The sequence below is a fragment of the Pinus tabuliformis genome, chromosome X (assembly GCF_031772625.1).
Source record: "Pinus tabuliformis cultivar Carrire ecotype Pingquan chromosome X, CPIR1, whole genome shotgun sequence".
Taxonomy (NCBI): domain Eukaryota; kingdom Viridiplantae; phylum Streptophyta; class Pinopsida; order Pinales; family Pinaceae; genus Pinus; species Pinus tabuliformis.
The window spans coordinates 476,653,028-476,668,331 of record NC_142308.1 but is presented as its reverse complement, the minus strand read 5'-3'; the positions used below and the strand labels follow the sequence as shown (position 1 = coordinate 476,668,331).

The following is a 15,304-nucleotide window of genomic DNA, read 5'->3' as shown; positions in this document are numbered from 1 at the left end:
TTAAATTGATATTAATTATTTTTATATAAAATTATTTTGAACCGATATAAAAAATAAATGAAATTATTATCAATTTTTTAATTTTTAATTTTTATTATATGGTTACAAAGGCACACATATATAAAAATCAAAATGATAATTTTGTATTTATATGCAAATATGCCTACCAAATACATCAGAGGTAGTATGCAGCTATATGTTCAAAAAAAAATTGTGAGCTCTCTTATTCAACAAAACTACAAATTTTTCTAGAGGGACTCCAAACTGGATAACAAAAATGGGGTTTTGTAGGTATATCACTTACAAAAGTGACTAATCAAAAAACCAAAAGAGATAATTTACATGTCCTACTATAAATAATTGATAATGTAATCCTTCATAATTGTTCAATGCCAATCCATTTAGCTCTAAGGAATAGGAGAGGGCCTCATTAGGCCATTGATTTTTAAATCTCCTAATCTTAATTTACACCCTTCATTAGCACATAACCCTGCATTTTTAATGAGATCACAGAGAACATGGAAATATGCTATTGAAGATAACCCTTTCACTGCTTTTCTAATTCTTTTCACAATAGTATATAATGCTTTCTCCCTGGGATATGAGCCCTTCAACATATGCTAAATAAGGAGAGGGAGAAGCTACCTAATTTTCTTTGGCTATCTGAATCCCCTAGGTCAGGGCATAAACTTCATTGTGGTTGTTTGTCATGCATCGTAAGCTCCATGAATACTCTGTAACTTTAACTTACTAGGAACCATACAACATCTATCCCCCTTCTTGTTCCATGACCTACTTTATTTTATATTTAAATATTAGTAATAGATTAATATAGTAATATATATGTGTTTTTTAATTTTAAAACTATATTAAAAAGTGGGATTATATGAGTATAAAACTATATTAATATAATTTTTATTTTCATTTAAAGTTTAATCATTCTATATAATTTGAATAATTAATTTTATATCTATGTATTTGAGGTAAGGCTTTTGAATATATCATTTGCTATGGTAAACCACAGTTTATGTCTTTATATAAATATGATTTATAATTTATTAAAAGAATTATATTTGATATCAAAATATGTAATCAATAACATATTTAAACATTATGTGAAAAGTACACAAAAATTTCAAATATGAGACCAAATTGATACTAGAATTATTGAAATGCTAATTTCAACTGCAGTGTTTATTTTAGAAAACCGCTTGTTTTTCCCTTGCGATGCGATCTAATCGTAGATCGCAAATCGCATCCATGCCCGCTGCCTCCGTCTATTCCCTTGAATTCTTCCGATGCGATGTTGTGATGCGATTCGATCGCCATATCGTAGATCACACCCATATGTGTCAAGCCTCCCCTCTGTTTTTGCACCGAATGCAATTGCGCGATGCGATCAAATCGAAAATCGCAAATCGCATAATTCAACGGTTGATGTACAGGCATGCTATCTATTACGTGACGTGAAGTGAATTTTCATTGACCGCTGGCTTTGTCAGTGAAACAATAAATGAATTTATTACGGTTGGTAAGTTTTGGTAAAGATTTTAATTTTATAGTTTTTTATTTCACGGGAGTTTTGTTTTAGGGCATAAGTCAAACAATATGTAATGTTTTTTGTTGGTTGTTCTGTGTATGTAATGAAAGTGAAAAATACGCACAGCAGTGCGAAGTAAAAAAAAGAGGAGAACAGAGCAGCGTGAATGTAAGAGAGAATTTTACACACAGCAGTGTAAGTTTTTTTTGTAGAGGATGTCTTGGCTCATCTTTCATTCAAGTGATGAAATGTAAAAACGCAGCAGCGTAAATGAGAAGGAAAATTACACAGCAGTGTTGATTTTATTTTGTGAGAGACAGAGTGAATCTTTTTACTGCTCTGAAGAGTTCTTGGTGAAATCCCTCTGATAGAGGAAGAATCTTTTGTAACTGCAATCTTTTGTTAATGAATACAAAGTTTTTGTGTGCATGAGTAAAAGTCTGTGTTCCCAGAAAACAATTTTAGTTTCCGCTGTGTTACAAACAGAGCATTGTTCTGTTCTGTTCAGTTTTTTTTTTTTTTTTTTTTTTTTTTGGAATTACCAGAAATTCCCATCATGGTATCAGAGCTTGTTCAGGCTCTTTGAAGGTGTCAAAGAAGCTAAAGGAAGGATTTCTTGTTGTAGCAGCTTCTCCAGCAGAGTGAAGACTCAGTCAAAAAAAAATCCAAGGTATTTCTCAAGTTAGTTTGTGTGTTACTGCTGAGGACAGTCAGTTATTTTAATACATAGTCAAGTATTTTGAAGCATAGTTAAGAGTGCAAGAATGGCTAGAGCCAACACTAGCATGGGTATCTGTAATACTCAGCTCCCACAGTTTAATGGGAAAAACTATGACTATTGGGCAATAACCATGAGAGCTTTGCTTGCCTTCCAAGACTTATGGGAATTTGTTGAGGATGGTTTTGAAGAACCAGTAGATGAAAATGAGTTTAATAATTTAACTCAGTCAGAAAAAGATCTGTTGAAGAGCAATAAGAAGAAAGACTCTAAAGCCCTCTACTTTTTGTATCAAGCAGTGCATGAGAGTGTGTTTCCAAGGATAACAGTAGCCAAGAGATCCAAAGAAGCATGGAAAACTCTCAAGACAGCCTATCAAGGCATGGAGAAAGTGAAGACAACAAAACTATAGTTGCTGAGGAGAAATTTTGAGACTCTCTGCATGAAGGAGTCAGATAATATTGACTCATTCTTCAAACATGTGATTGGCCTGGTCACACAGATAAGGTCTCATGGAGAGATTCTTGAAGAAAGGAGGATTGTGGAGAAACTATTGAGGATATTACCCTCAAGGTTCGATGTGATTGTCACCACCATAGAAGACACAAAGGACCTCACAAACTTCTCAGTTGATGAACTACATGCGTCACTGATAACACATGAGCAGAGATTGAGTAGAAATGAAAACTCACCTCTAGAGCATGCCTTTAAGACCTAGATGTGCTTTGGAAGAGGAAGAGGTCAAGGCATAGGAAACAAGAGAGGAAGAGGCAGAAGCCAAAACAGAGGTGGAAGAAACAGTCCAGCAAATGCTCAAGGAAGAGGCAGCAATCCAAATCAGAACCAAAGCCAAGGAAACAGCCAACAAAGTGGACAACATCATGCTCAAGGACAAAGGTGTGATAAATCCAATGTCCAATGTCACTATTGTAAAAAATATGGGCATTATGCAAATGAATGTAGGAAGAAACAACATGATATGAGTAATAAAACTAGTGCAAATTTCACTAGAGAAAATATCAGCCAAAATAATTTTTTTTTAGCTTGTAATATGGCTGAAGAAAAGAGTGAAGATGTATGGTTTCTAGACTCCGGTTGCAGTAACCATATGACATGAAACATAGCCCTGTTTCCTATGTTATATTAGAATGTGAAGTCACAAGTCACACTAGGGACTCATAATAAAGTCTCTGTTATGGGAAAAGGAGAAGTAAATGTCTTAACAAGGAAAGGTGAAAAGAAAACCATAGCAGATGTTTATTATGTTCCTGGAATGAAATGTAACCTCTTAAGTATTGGACAACTTGTTCAAAAGGGGTACAATGTTTTCTTTGTGGATGATGTATGCACCATCATGGATAAAGCACCCAACAAACAATTTATTGCTGAAGTGAATATGAAAAGGAACAGGATGTTCCCTCTTAGGATGAAAGCAGATTTAAAAAATGGAGATGAAATAGCAACAGTGACTCAAGAGGCTTTCCAAGGCGAACCAAAAGATGAAAATTGGTTGTGGCACTTGAGATTTGGACATCTCAACTTTGGAGGTCTTAACTTGTTGAATAGAAAAGGAATGGTAAGAGGATTACCATTGATAGAGAAACCAGACAGCCTTTGTGAAGGTTGTATCTTGGGGAAACAACACAGAGAAAGTTTTCCATCTGGGAAAAGCATAAGGGAAAAATCACCCTTAGAGATTGTCCACTCAGATTTATGTGGACCAATGCAAACTCCATCACTTGCAGGCAGCCACTATATACTAACATTTATTGATGATTTTACTAGAAAACCTTGGGTTTACTTCCTGAAGAACAAAAGTGAAGTGTTTGAAAGATTTTGCAATTTCAAGGCACTTGTAGAAAACCAAAGCGGGCTGGATATCAAAGTTCTAAGAACTGATAGAGGAGGTGAGTATATCTCCAAAGACTTTCTACGTTTTTGTAGAAAAAATGGAATTCATAAGCAGTTTACCACTAGGTACACCCTTCAGCAAAATGGAGTTGCGGAATGGAAGAATAGGACAACCATGGACATGGCGAGGAGTATGTTAAAGACAAAGCATTTGCCAAATGATTATTGGGCTGAAGTTGTACACTATGCAACGTACATTTTGAATAGATGCCCTACAAAAGCAGTCATGAACAGAGTGCCGGAAGAAGCATGGAGTGGGACAAAGCAAGGAGTCACCCACATGAAAGTTTTTGGATGTGTGGCCTATGCACACATTCCAGATCAACTAAGGAAGAAGTTGGACAGCAAAGGGGAGAAATGTATTTTCATTGGATACAGTGAGGAATCCAAAGCTTATAGATTGTGTAACCCATCCACCAAGAAGCTTATTGTGAGTAGAGATGTTCAGTTCATTGAGGAGGAAGCTTGGGATGGAAGCATAGAGAAAACAGTGAATGTTAAAAACTCTATGTCACATGATGAAGATGATGAGGAGATGGCTGAAATACATCCCCAAACAGCAGCACCAACACAAGGACAGCAAGGGACACCCTTGAGGAGAAATGAAAGTGCTTCTCCAAGCACACCACAAGGAGGAAATTCAAGTGCTTCTTCAAGCACTTGTACACCAAATGAAAGAGGTAAGAAGTTCAGAAATTTAAGTGACATTTATGAACAAGAGACAGAAAATGAAGGTATGAACTCTTTGTTTGCTTTATATTGTCATGTTGATGACCCTGTTCATTTCGAAGAAGCAATTAAGGATAAGAAATGGATAAAAGTTATGGATAAGGAGATCAATGCCATAGAAAGAAACAAGACATGGGATTTAGTTGAACTACCAAAGGGAAAGAAAGTCATTGGAGTTAAATGGGTCTACAAGACCAAGAGTAATGCTAAAGGCAAAATAGAAAGACACAAGGCAAGACTGGTTATCAAAGGATATAAGCAGCAGTATGGGAGAGACTATGAGGAAAATTTTGCACCGGTTGCTAGAATGGAAACCGTGAGAGCAGTGCTATCCATAGCAGCACAAAACAAGTGGAAAGTTTACCAAATGGACGTGAAGTCAGCATTCCTAAATGGAGTGTTAATGGAAGAGGTTTACGTTGAACAACCTCTAGGCTATGAAAAGAAATGCCAAGAGCACAAAGTGTGCAGATTGAAGAAAGCTTTTTATGGGTTGAAGCAAGCACCAAGAGCATGGTATAGTAGGATAGATTCCTATCTACTGGAAAATGGATTTGAAAAGTGTGAGGGAGAACCCACCCTATACATCAAAGAAAAGGATGGTAAAATTGATGTTATTTTCACAGGTAATGATGATCACCTTATTGAAAATTTCAAAACAGTCATGAAAGAAGAATTTGAAATGACTGACATGGGTATGCTAAGATACTTCTTAGGAATAGAAGTAGAACAAAATGGAAATGGGATTTTTATCTCACAAGCGAAATATGTTAATGAAGTGTTGGAAAGATTTAATATGCAGGAGAGCAAAGCTGCAATCACTCTCACAGTGATGGGATTAAAACTCAGCAAAGAGGACATAACAAAGGATTTTGATCCTAGTTTGAACAAGAGCATAGTTGGCAGCCTCATGTATTTGACTGCAACTAAGCCGGATATAATGTATGCTGTTAGTTTAATTTCCAGATTCATGGAGAGACCAAAAGAAGCATTTTGGCAGGCAACAAAAAGGATTCTGAGGTATGTTAAAGGTACTAAAAGGTTTGGCATTCTATATAATGTCTCAGAATGTTCAAATTTAATAGGATACACTGATAGTGATTGGGCTGGAAGTGTAGATCATCGGAAAAGCACATCTGGTTATGTTTTTCACATGGGTTCAGGAGCCATTTCATGGGCTTCTAAAAAACAACCTATTGTAGTGTTGTCTACAATAGAGGTTGAATATGTGGTAGCTATAGCAGCAGAATGTCAAGCAATTTGGATGAGAAGGATGTTAAGGAGTTTATGCCAAGAGCAAACAAAAGGAACTGTGATTTTGTGTGACAATAGCTCAATTATTGCATTGTCCAAGAATGTTGTGTTTCATAAGAGAACGAAACACATTGACACAAAGTTCCATTAAATCAGGGAATTGGTAAACAATGGAGAAATTGTTTTACAACACTGCAGAACATAGGAGCAGGTTGTAGACATTCTGACCAAACCATTGGGGCAGAAAAGTTTTGAATTTTTGAGGAAATGTCTGGGTATGACTGATAACCCAGCAGTTGAAATTAAAGGGGAGTGTTGAAATGCTAATTTCAACTAGAGTGTTTATTTTAGAAAACCGCTTGCTTTTCCCTTGCGATGCGATCTAATCACGGATCGCAAATCGCATCCACGCCCGCTGCCTCCATCTGTTCCCTTGAATTCTTCCGATGCAATGTTGCGATGTGATTCGATCGCCATATTGCAGATTGCACCCATATGTGTCAAGCCTCCCCTCTGTTTTTGCACCCAATGCGATTGCGCGATGCGATCAAATCGCAAATCGTAAATCGCATAATTCAACGGTTGATGTACAGGAATGCTATCTATTAGGTGACCTGAAGTGAATTTTCATTGACTGCCAGCTTTGTCAGTGAAACAATAAATGAATTTATTAAAGTTGGTAAGTTTTGGTAAAGATTTTAATTTTATAGTTTTTTATTTCACTGGAGTTTTGTTATAGTTTTTTATTTCACGGGAGTTTTGTAAGTTTTTTTTTTGTAGAGGATGTCTTGGCTCATCTTTCATTCAAGTGATGAAATGTAAAAACGCAGCAGCATAAATGAGAAGGAAAATTACACAACAGTGTTGATTTTATTTTGTGAGAGACAGAGTGAATTTTTTTACTGCTTTGAGGAGTTCTTGGTGAAATCCCTCTGATAGAGGAAGAATCTTTTGTAACTGCAATCTTTTGTTAATGAATACAAAGTTTTTGTGTGCATGAGTAAAAGTCTGTGTTCCCAGAAAACAATTTTACTTTCCGCTGTGTTACAAACAGAGCATTGTTCTGTTCTGTTCAGTTTTTTTTTTTTTTTTTTTTGGGAATTACCAGAAATTCCCATCAAGAATTTTAGCTTTAATATGGGGGAATTTAGTGTGGCAACATAAAAGGTTTGAATTCAATTTTTACAAAGTACAAAGTATTTGGTGCAGCCAATTCAAATTGAATTTAGACGTAACAAATTTGACTTCAATTTCAATGGGACAAATTTGAATTGACTTTCTTTTTTTCGATGCAACAAAAGGTGGAGCGGTTAGACCAACTAAGTTCTTGATGCAGCAAAATCAAAATCAAGAGTAAGAAAAGTAGTAATAAGCAATTTATGGGAAGAAGCGAGCACATAATAAAATTGTTTTTATTAAATTTATTAATTAAGAGAAAAAAAAGCGAGGCATAACTCTCTATTAAATCTCCACCATCCACGTAATGATACTTCATAATTAAATTAGAATTCTGAAAACTCCATACACAACTATCAAGATAAAAATGCATGTGCATCCAGTGGGAGTTACAACCCGCTATTTTCCCTCTATTTCCATAGAATGGAATCGTTCCCACTATAAATCCACATCAAGTCCTTCGCATTTTCATGTGTATCTCTTTGCTTTGTTTTGTTGCTGCTTCTTTGGTTTCTCTATTTGCCGTCCATTTTGTTTGCAACTTTCATTTTTTTTTATATTTGCCATCTGCTTTGTGATGGAAAATGGGGGGAGTTCTGAAGGTGCGGAATGGTGGCTCTATGTCCTCCTCTTTAGAAATAGTGGGTTTTCGGACTCTCAGGATATTCTTGCTGCGTTGGGTCAGTGACCTCTGTATGTTGCACTGCTCATCGCTGCTATTTTGGTGTCCTGGTTGATGCCGGGAGGCTATGCGTGGGAGGGAAGACACAGGAGGTCTGGCCACGTTCCTATTCCCGGTCCCAAAGGATGGCCCATTATCAGAAGTCTAATGGACATGAGCATCAGTCTCGCTCACTGCAAGCTCGAATATCTGGCTCGTCTTCATGGTGCCACGAAGCTTATGGCCTTTAGCTTAGGCTCCACGCCCACCGTTATTACATCAGATCCTGAAGTGGCCCGAGAGCTGCTCAACTCCCCTCATTTCGCCAACAGACCCCTGAAGCAATCTGTGCAGCAGTTATTGTTCGACCGGGCCATTGGCTTCGCACCCAATGGGGATTACTGGAGGCTGCTGAGGAGAATTTCTTCTACGCATCTCTTTTCTCCACGCAGAATCGCTGCCCACAAGCCTAGTCGCCAGGCTGATGCTCTAGGAATGCTTGTCGATATCCAAAAGGAATGTGAGCGTAACTGTGTTGTAAGGGTTCGAGCACACTTGCAAGGGGCTGCGCTGAACAATATCATGGGTAGAGTCTTTGGAAGGAGATTCGATATGTCATGTACTTCTACTTGTGAACAAGTGAAGGAGCTGCGAGAGATGGTGGATGAGGGTTTCCAGCTGTTGGGAGCATTCAACTGGGCGGATCATCTACCATGGCTGCGACCGCTGGACCCTCTTCGAATCCATGCTCGTTGCGCCCGCCTGGTGCCACGTGTGAAAGCTTTCATTCGAAATATCAACAAAGAGCACCGACGTGCAGAGCGGAACAGCGAAACGGGTGATCAATCCGATTTTGTTGACGTTCTGCTGTCGTTGCATGGAGAAGATAAGCTAGATGAGGAGGATATGATCGCTGTTCTCTGGGTCCGTACTATCCGTATTTTCATCCATGTATCTCTGTATTTTAGTTAAATTTTCACACTCTGATCTGATCTATCTCTCTGTATTTCAGTTTATCCATCTCTGTATTTTAGTGTTTTGACACTCTGATCTGATCTGATATGTTCTATCTCTGTATTTTAGTTTAGTTTTTTCACACCGGAAGGAATTTATGAATGACGTGAGTTTGCTCGCCTTTGCTTCTAATTTCTTTATGTATGCATGCATGCAGGAGATGATTTTTCGTGAGAGTGCAGCATGAAGGATTCAAATATCCCTAACCTGTCGTACATGCAGGTTGTGGTAAAGGAGGCACTGCGAATGCATCCGCCTAGACTGCTCCTGTCATGGACACGTCTCTCCACTGAAGATGTGAACATGGGTGATGGAATGTGTGTTCCGGTGGGCATGACTGCCATGGTGAATATGTAGTTGATTACTCACAACCCCAGCATTTGGGAATCACCTCAACATTTCCGTCCAGAGAGGTTTGTGGTGTTAGAAGGCGGGGAAGACGTGGATGTAAGGGGTAATGATCTGAGGCTTTCTCCTTTTGGTGTTGGTCATCGTGTGTGCATGGGGAAGGCTCTGGGCCTTGCCACTGTTAACCTCTAGGTGGCTAAGCTCCTCCATCATTTTCAATGGCTTCCTCATGCTAAACATCCAGTTGATTTGTCCGAGGTTCTTAAGCTGTCCTGCGAAATGGCTCATCCTCTTCGTTCTGTTCCCATCATATGGGTGCCAGCTTTCGTTGGCTAATTAAATCCTCCCCCGTCTACCTGCTAATTGCAGTACCTCCTATTCTGTTTCTGTTTGTTAGTATTACCAGGCACTATATATGCATCGATGCCGTCTCCCATTATGTATTTCGATTGCAGTAGGGCAGTATTACTAGGCACTATATATGTGTCGATGTCGTCTCCCATTATGTATTTCGATTGCATGAGCACGCACTATCATGCAATGCCATTAAATCTTTAGCTTTCCGGTTATATGTATTTCGATTATAAGTGGTACTTTTTCTAACCCATCATCGTCATATGAGACTCTGTGTCTCTGTTTGGTTATTGCGATTGATAGAACGAACGATGGATGGTCGTTTTGAGTTTGAATAATGGTGACCTACACATTCAATTTTTGACAATAAAGATGGGTGACCACGGATATTTTTTCATTATTTGTTTCTATTGGATGGATCTTTTCAACTCTTTCTTTCTTTTTTACAGTTAGTCAACAATTTTATTTGTTAAAGCATAAATTACGTTACGTGGTGCAATTTTATTTGTTAAACCATATATATATATCACGTAAATTACATGGTGTATTGCTGTATCAGCAGAGGTAGATGTCGTCACACCATTGTCAATGGTTTTGAAAACAAATTATACACAATTAGGTGAGACTTACCAACAGTTCAAGTTTGATATTTAACCTCATCATTGAATTATAAAGTTACTTACACAAACGAAGATCTTTGTTCCTTTATTTCTTTATGTACCTACATGTTCAGAAATCTCTGCCCAACCTTTCGTACGGCGATAAGCCACTTAAGAGCTCGGTCAGAGGCAATCTCGATCTGTCCAAACTGTTGAAATGATAATTCCAACTGCAACATTTATTTTTGTAAAAGCGCCTGTGGATTCCCCGCTATTTCCGTTCCCTTCTTTTTGCGATGCAATTTGATCACTACCGCACATTAACCTATTGCACTCCTATGTATTCTGATTGCAATTTCGCAATGTGATCTTATCGCTATCGCAAATCACGTCCACACCCTGTTGGCTTCGTTACGCCCTGTGTTTTCTGCCGATTGTGATTCTGCGATGCGATCCGATCGCAAATCGCAAATCACACTCATATGTTTGTGCTCCACTTTTCTTCTTCTGCCGACGCGACATTGCAATGCGATCTGATCGCAAATCGCATATCTCACCTTCTTCAAGCTGATCTCAGCCATCCAATTAAATCAACGATTGATGTACAGGCTTGCAGCAAAATTACGTGACGTGAAGTGGAAGTTTTGTTGACTACCGTTTTTGTCAGTAAAGTAATTAATGAAATTTACTCCGGTTGGTAGAATGTAGGTAAAATCTTTAATTATATTGTTTTTTATTTTTCACGGGAGTATGGCAAGTAAAAAGGATATATGCCTTGTTTTTATTTTGTTGCATATGAAAAAGGGAAAAACTCGCCGCAGCGAATGTAAGAAGATTTTTGCAGGTTGAATGTAACACACACAGCAGTGTAAATTTTAAGAGGAAAGACAGAGTAAATTTTTTGATATGTGGAACTGAAGCATTCCTGTTGTAATCCCTCTGGAAGAGGAAGACCCTTTTGTAACAGGCAGTCTTATTAATGAACATAAGTTTCTCTGTGTATATGTAAAACTCTGTTCTCCAAAATCAATTTTTTTTGTTCCGTTGTGCTAAGAAACAGAGCATTTTTCTTCTGTTTATTTTGTTTGGAATTACCAGAAATTCCCGACATGGTATCAGAGCTTGTCCAAGCTCTTTGAAGGTGTCAAAGAACTTGAAGGAAGGATTTCTTGCTGTAGCAACTTCTCCAGTAGAGTGAAGACTCAGTAAAAAATCCAAGGTATTTTTCAAGTCAGTTTTTGTGTTACTACTGAAGGCAGTCAGTTGCTTTAAATACACAGTCAAGTATTTTGAAGCATAGTTAAGAGTGCAAGAATGGCTGGAGCCAGCAATAGCATGGGTATCTGCAATACTCAGCTCCCATAGTTTAATGGGAAAAACTATGACTATTGGGCAATAACCATGAAAGCTTTGCTTGCTTCTCAAGACTTATGGGAATTTGTTGAGGATGGTTTTGAAGAACCAACAGATGAAAATGAGTTTAATAATCTAACTCAGGCAGAGAAAGATCTTTTGAAGAGCAATAAGAAGAAAGATTCTAAAGCCCTCTACTTTTTGTATCAAGCAGTGCATGAGAGTGTGTTTCCAAGGATAGCAGCAGCTAAGAGATCCAAAGAAGCATGGAAAACTCTCAAGATAGCCTATCAAGGAATGGGGAAAGTGAAGACAGCGAAACTATAGTTGCTGAGGAGAGATTTTGAGAGTCTCTACATGAAGGATTCAGATAATATTGACTCATTCTTCACACGTGTGATTGGTCTGGTCACACAGATAAGGTCTCATGGAGAGATTCTTGAAGAAAGGAGGATTGTGGAGAAACTATTGAGGATCCTACCCTCAAGGTTCAATGTGATTGTCACCACCATAGAAGAGTCAAAGGATCTCACAAACTTCTCAGTTGATGAACTACATGCATCACTGATAACACATGAACAAAGATTGAGTAGAAATGAAAACTCATCTCTAGAGCATGCCTTTAAGACCCAGATGTTCTTTGGAAGAGGAAGAGGTCAAGGAAGAGGAGAAAAGAGAAGAAGAGGCAGAAGCCAAAACAGAGGTGGAAAAAGCAGTCCAGCAAATGCTCAAGGAAGAGGTAGCAATCCAAATCAGAACCAGGGCCAAGGCAGTAGCCAAAAAAGTGGAAAACATCATGTTCAAGGAAAAAGGTATGATAAATACAATGTCCAATGTCACTATTGTAAAAAATATGGGCATTATGCAAATGAATGTAGGAAGAAGCAACATGATATGAATAATAGAACTAGTGCAAATTTCACTAGAGAAAATATCAGCCAAAATAATTTGTTTTTAGCTTGTAATATGGCTGAAGAAAAGAGTGAAGATGTATGGTTTCTAGACTCCGGTTGCAGTAACCATATGACAGGAAACATAGCCCTGTTTTCTATGTTAGATCAGAGTGTGAAGTCACAAGTCACACTAGGGACTGATAATAAAGTTTCTGTTATGGGAAAAGGAGAAGTAAAAGTCTTAACAAAGAAAGGTGAAAAGAAAACCATAGCAGATGTTTATTATGTTCCTGGAATGAAATGTAACCTCTTAAGTATTGGACAGCTTGTTCAAAAGGGGTACAATGTTTTCTTTGTGAATGATGTATGCACCATCATGGATAGAACACCCAGCAAACAATGTATTGCTGAAGTGAAGATGACAAGGAACAGGATGTTCCCTCTCAGAATGAAAGCAGATTTAAAAAATAAAGAACAAATAGCAGCAGTGACACAAGAGGCTTTCCAAAGCGAACCAAAAGATGAAAATTGGTTGTGGCACTTGAGATTTGGACATCTAAACTTTGGAGGTCTTAACTTGTCGAATAGAAAAGGAATGGTAAGAGGATTACCATTGATAGAGAAACCAGACAGCCTTTGTGAAGGTTGTATCTTGGGGAAACAAAACAGAGAAAGTTTTCCATCTAGGAAAAGCGTAAGGGAAAAATCACCCTTAGAGATTGTCCACTCAGATTTATGTGGACCGATGCAAACTCAATCACTTGCAGGCAGCCACTATATACTAACATTTATTGATGATTTTACTAGAAAAACTTGGGTTTATTTCCTGAAGAACAGAAGTGAAGTGTTTGAAATATTTTGCAATTTCAAGGCACTTGTAGAAAACCAAAGTGGGATGCATATCAAAGTTCTAAGAACTAATAGAGGAGGTGAGTATATCTCCAAAGAATTTCTATGTTTTTGTAGAGAAAATGGAATTCATAAGTAGTTTACCACTAGGTACACTCCGCAACAAAATGGAGTTGTTGAAAGGAAGAACAGGACAATCATGGATATGGCGAGGAGTATGTTAAAGGCAAAGCATTTTCCAAATGATTATTGGGCTGAAGCTGTACACTGTGCAGCGTACATTTTGAATAGATGTCCTACAAAAGCAGTCATGAACAGAGTGCCAGAAGAAGCATGGAGTGGGACAAAGCAAGGAGTCACCCACATGAAAGTTTTTGGATGTGTGGCTTATGCACACATTTCAGATCAGCTAAGGAAGAAGTTGGACAACAAAGGGGAGAAATGTATTTTCATTGGATACATTGAGGAATCCAAAGCTTATAGGTTGTATAAGCCATCCACCAAGAAGCTTATTGTGAGTAGAGATGTTCAGTTCATTGAGGAGGAAGCTTGGGATGGAAGCATAGAGAAGACAGTGAATGTTAAAAACTCTTTGTCACATGATGAAGATGATGAGGAGATGGCTGATATACATCCCCAAACAGCAGCACCAACACAAGGACAACAAGGGACACCCTTAAGGAGAAATGAAAGTGCTTCTCCAAGCACATCACAAGGAGGAAATTCAAGTGCTTCTTCAAGCACTTGTAGACCAAATGAAAGAGGTAAGAAGTTCAAAAATTTAAGTGACATTTATGAACAAGAGGCAGCAAATGAAGGTATGAACTCTTTGTTTGCTTTATATTGTCATGTTGATGACCCTGTTCATTTAGAAGAAGCAATTAAGGATAGGAAATGGATAGAAGCTATGGATGAGGAGATCAATGCCATAGAAAGAAACAAGACATGGGATTTAGTTGAACTACCAAAATGAAAAGAAGTCATTGGAGTTAAATGGGTCTACAAGACCAAGAGTAATGCTGAAGGCAAAATAGAAAGACACAAGGCAAGACTTGTTGTCAAAGGATATAAGCAGTAGTATGGGAGAGACTATGAGAAAATTTTTACACCAGTTGCTAGAATGGAAACAGTGAGAGCAGTGATGTCCATAGCAGCACAAAACAAGTCGAAAGTTTACCGAATGGACGTGAAGTCATCATTCCTAAATGGAGTATTAATGGAAGAGGTTTACATTGAACAACCTCTAGGCTATGAAAAGAAAGGCCAAGAGCACAAAGTGTGCAGATTGAAGAAATCTCTTTATGGGCTGAAGCAAGCACCAAGAGTGTGGTATAGTAGGATAGATTCCTATCTACTGGAAAATGGATTTGAAAAATGTGAGGGAGAACCCACCCTCTACATCAAAGAAAGGGATGGTAAAATACTAAATGCTGTGTTATATGTTGATGATGTTATTTTCACAGGTAATGATGATTGCCTTATTGAAAATTTCAAAACAGTCATGAAAGAAGAATTTGAATTGACTGACATGGGTTTGCTGAGATACTTCTTAGGAATAGTAGAACAAAATGGAAATGGGATTTTTATCTCACAAGCGAAATATGTTAATGAAGTGTTGGAAAGATTTAATATGCAGGACAACAAAGCAGCAATCGCTCCCACAATGATGGGATTAAAACTCAGCAAAGAGGACAACAGCAAGGATTTTGATCCTAGTTTGTACAAGAGCATAGTTGGCAACCTCATGCATTTGACTGCAACTAGGCCAGATATAATGTATGTTGTTAGTTTAATTTCTAGATTCATGGAGAGGCCAAAAGAAGCACATTGGCAGGAAGTAAAAAGGATTCTAAGGTATGTTAAAGATACTAAAAGGTTTTGCATTTTATATACTACTTCAGAATG

At 37.9% G+C, this 15,304-nt stretch overlaps 1 pseudogene; it reads left to right on the top strand.

Annotated features, from left to right (window-relative positions):
- The first annotated feature begins 8,064 nt into the window (after positions 1–8,064).
- On the top strand, positions 8,065–9,360 carry LOC149140754 (cytochrome P450 78A4 pseudogene; annotated as a pseudogene).
- Positions 9,361–15,304: the final 5,944 nt, after the last annotated feature.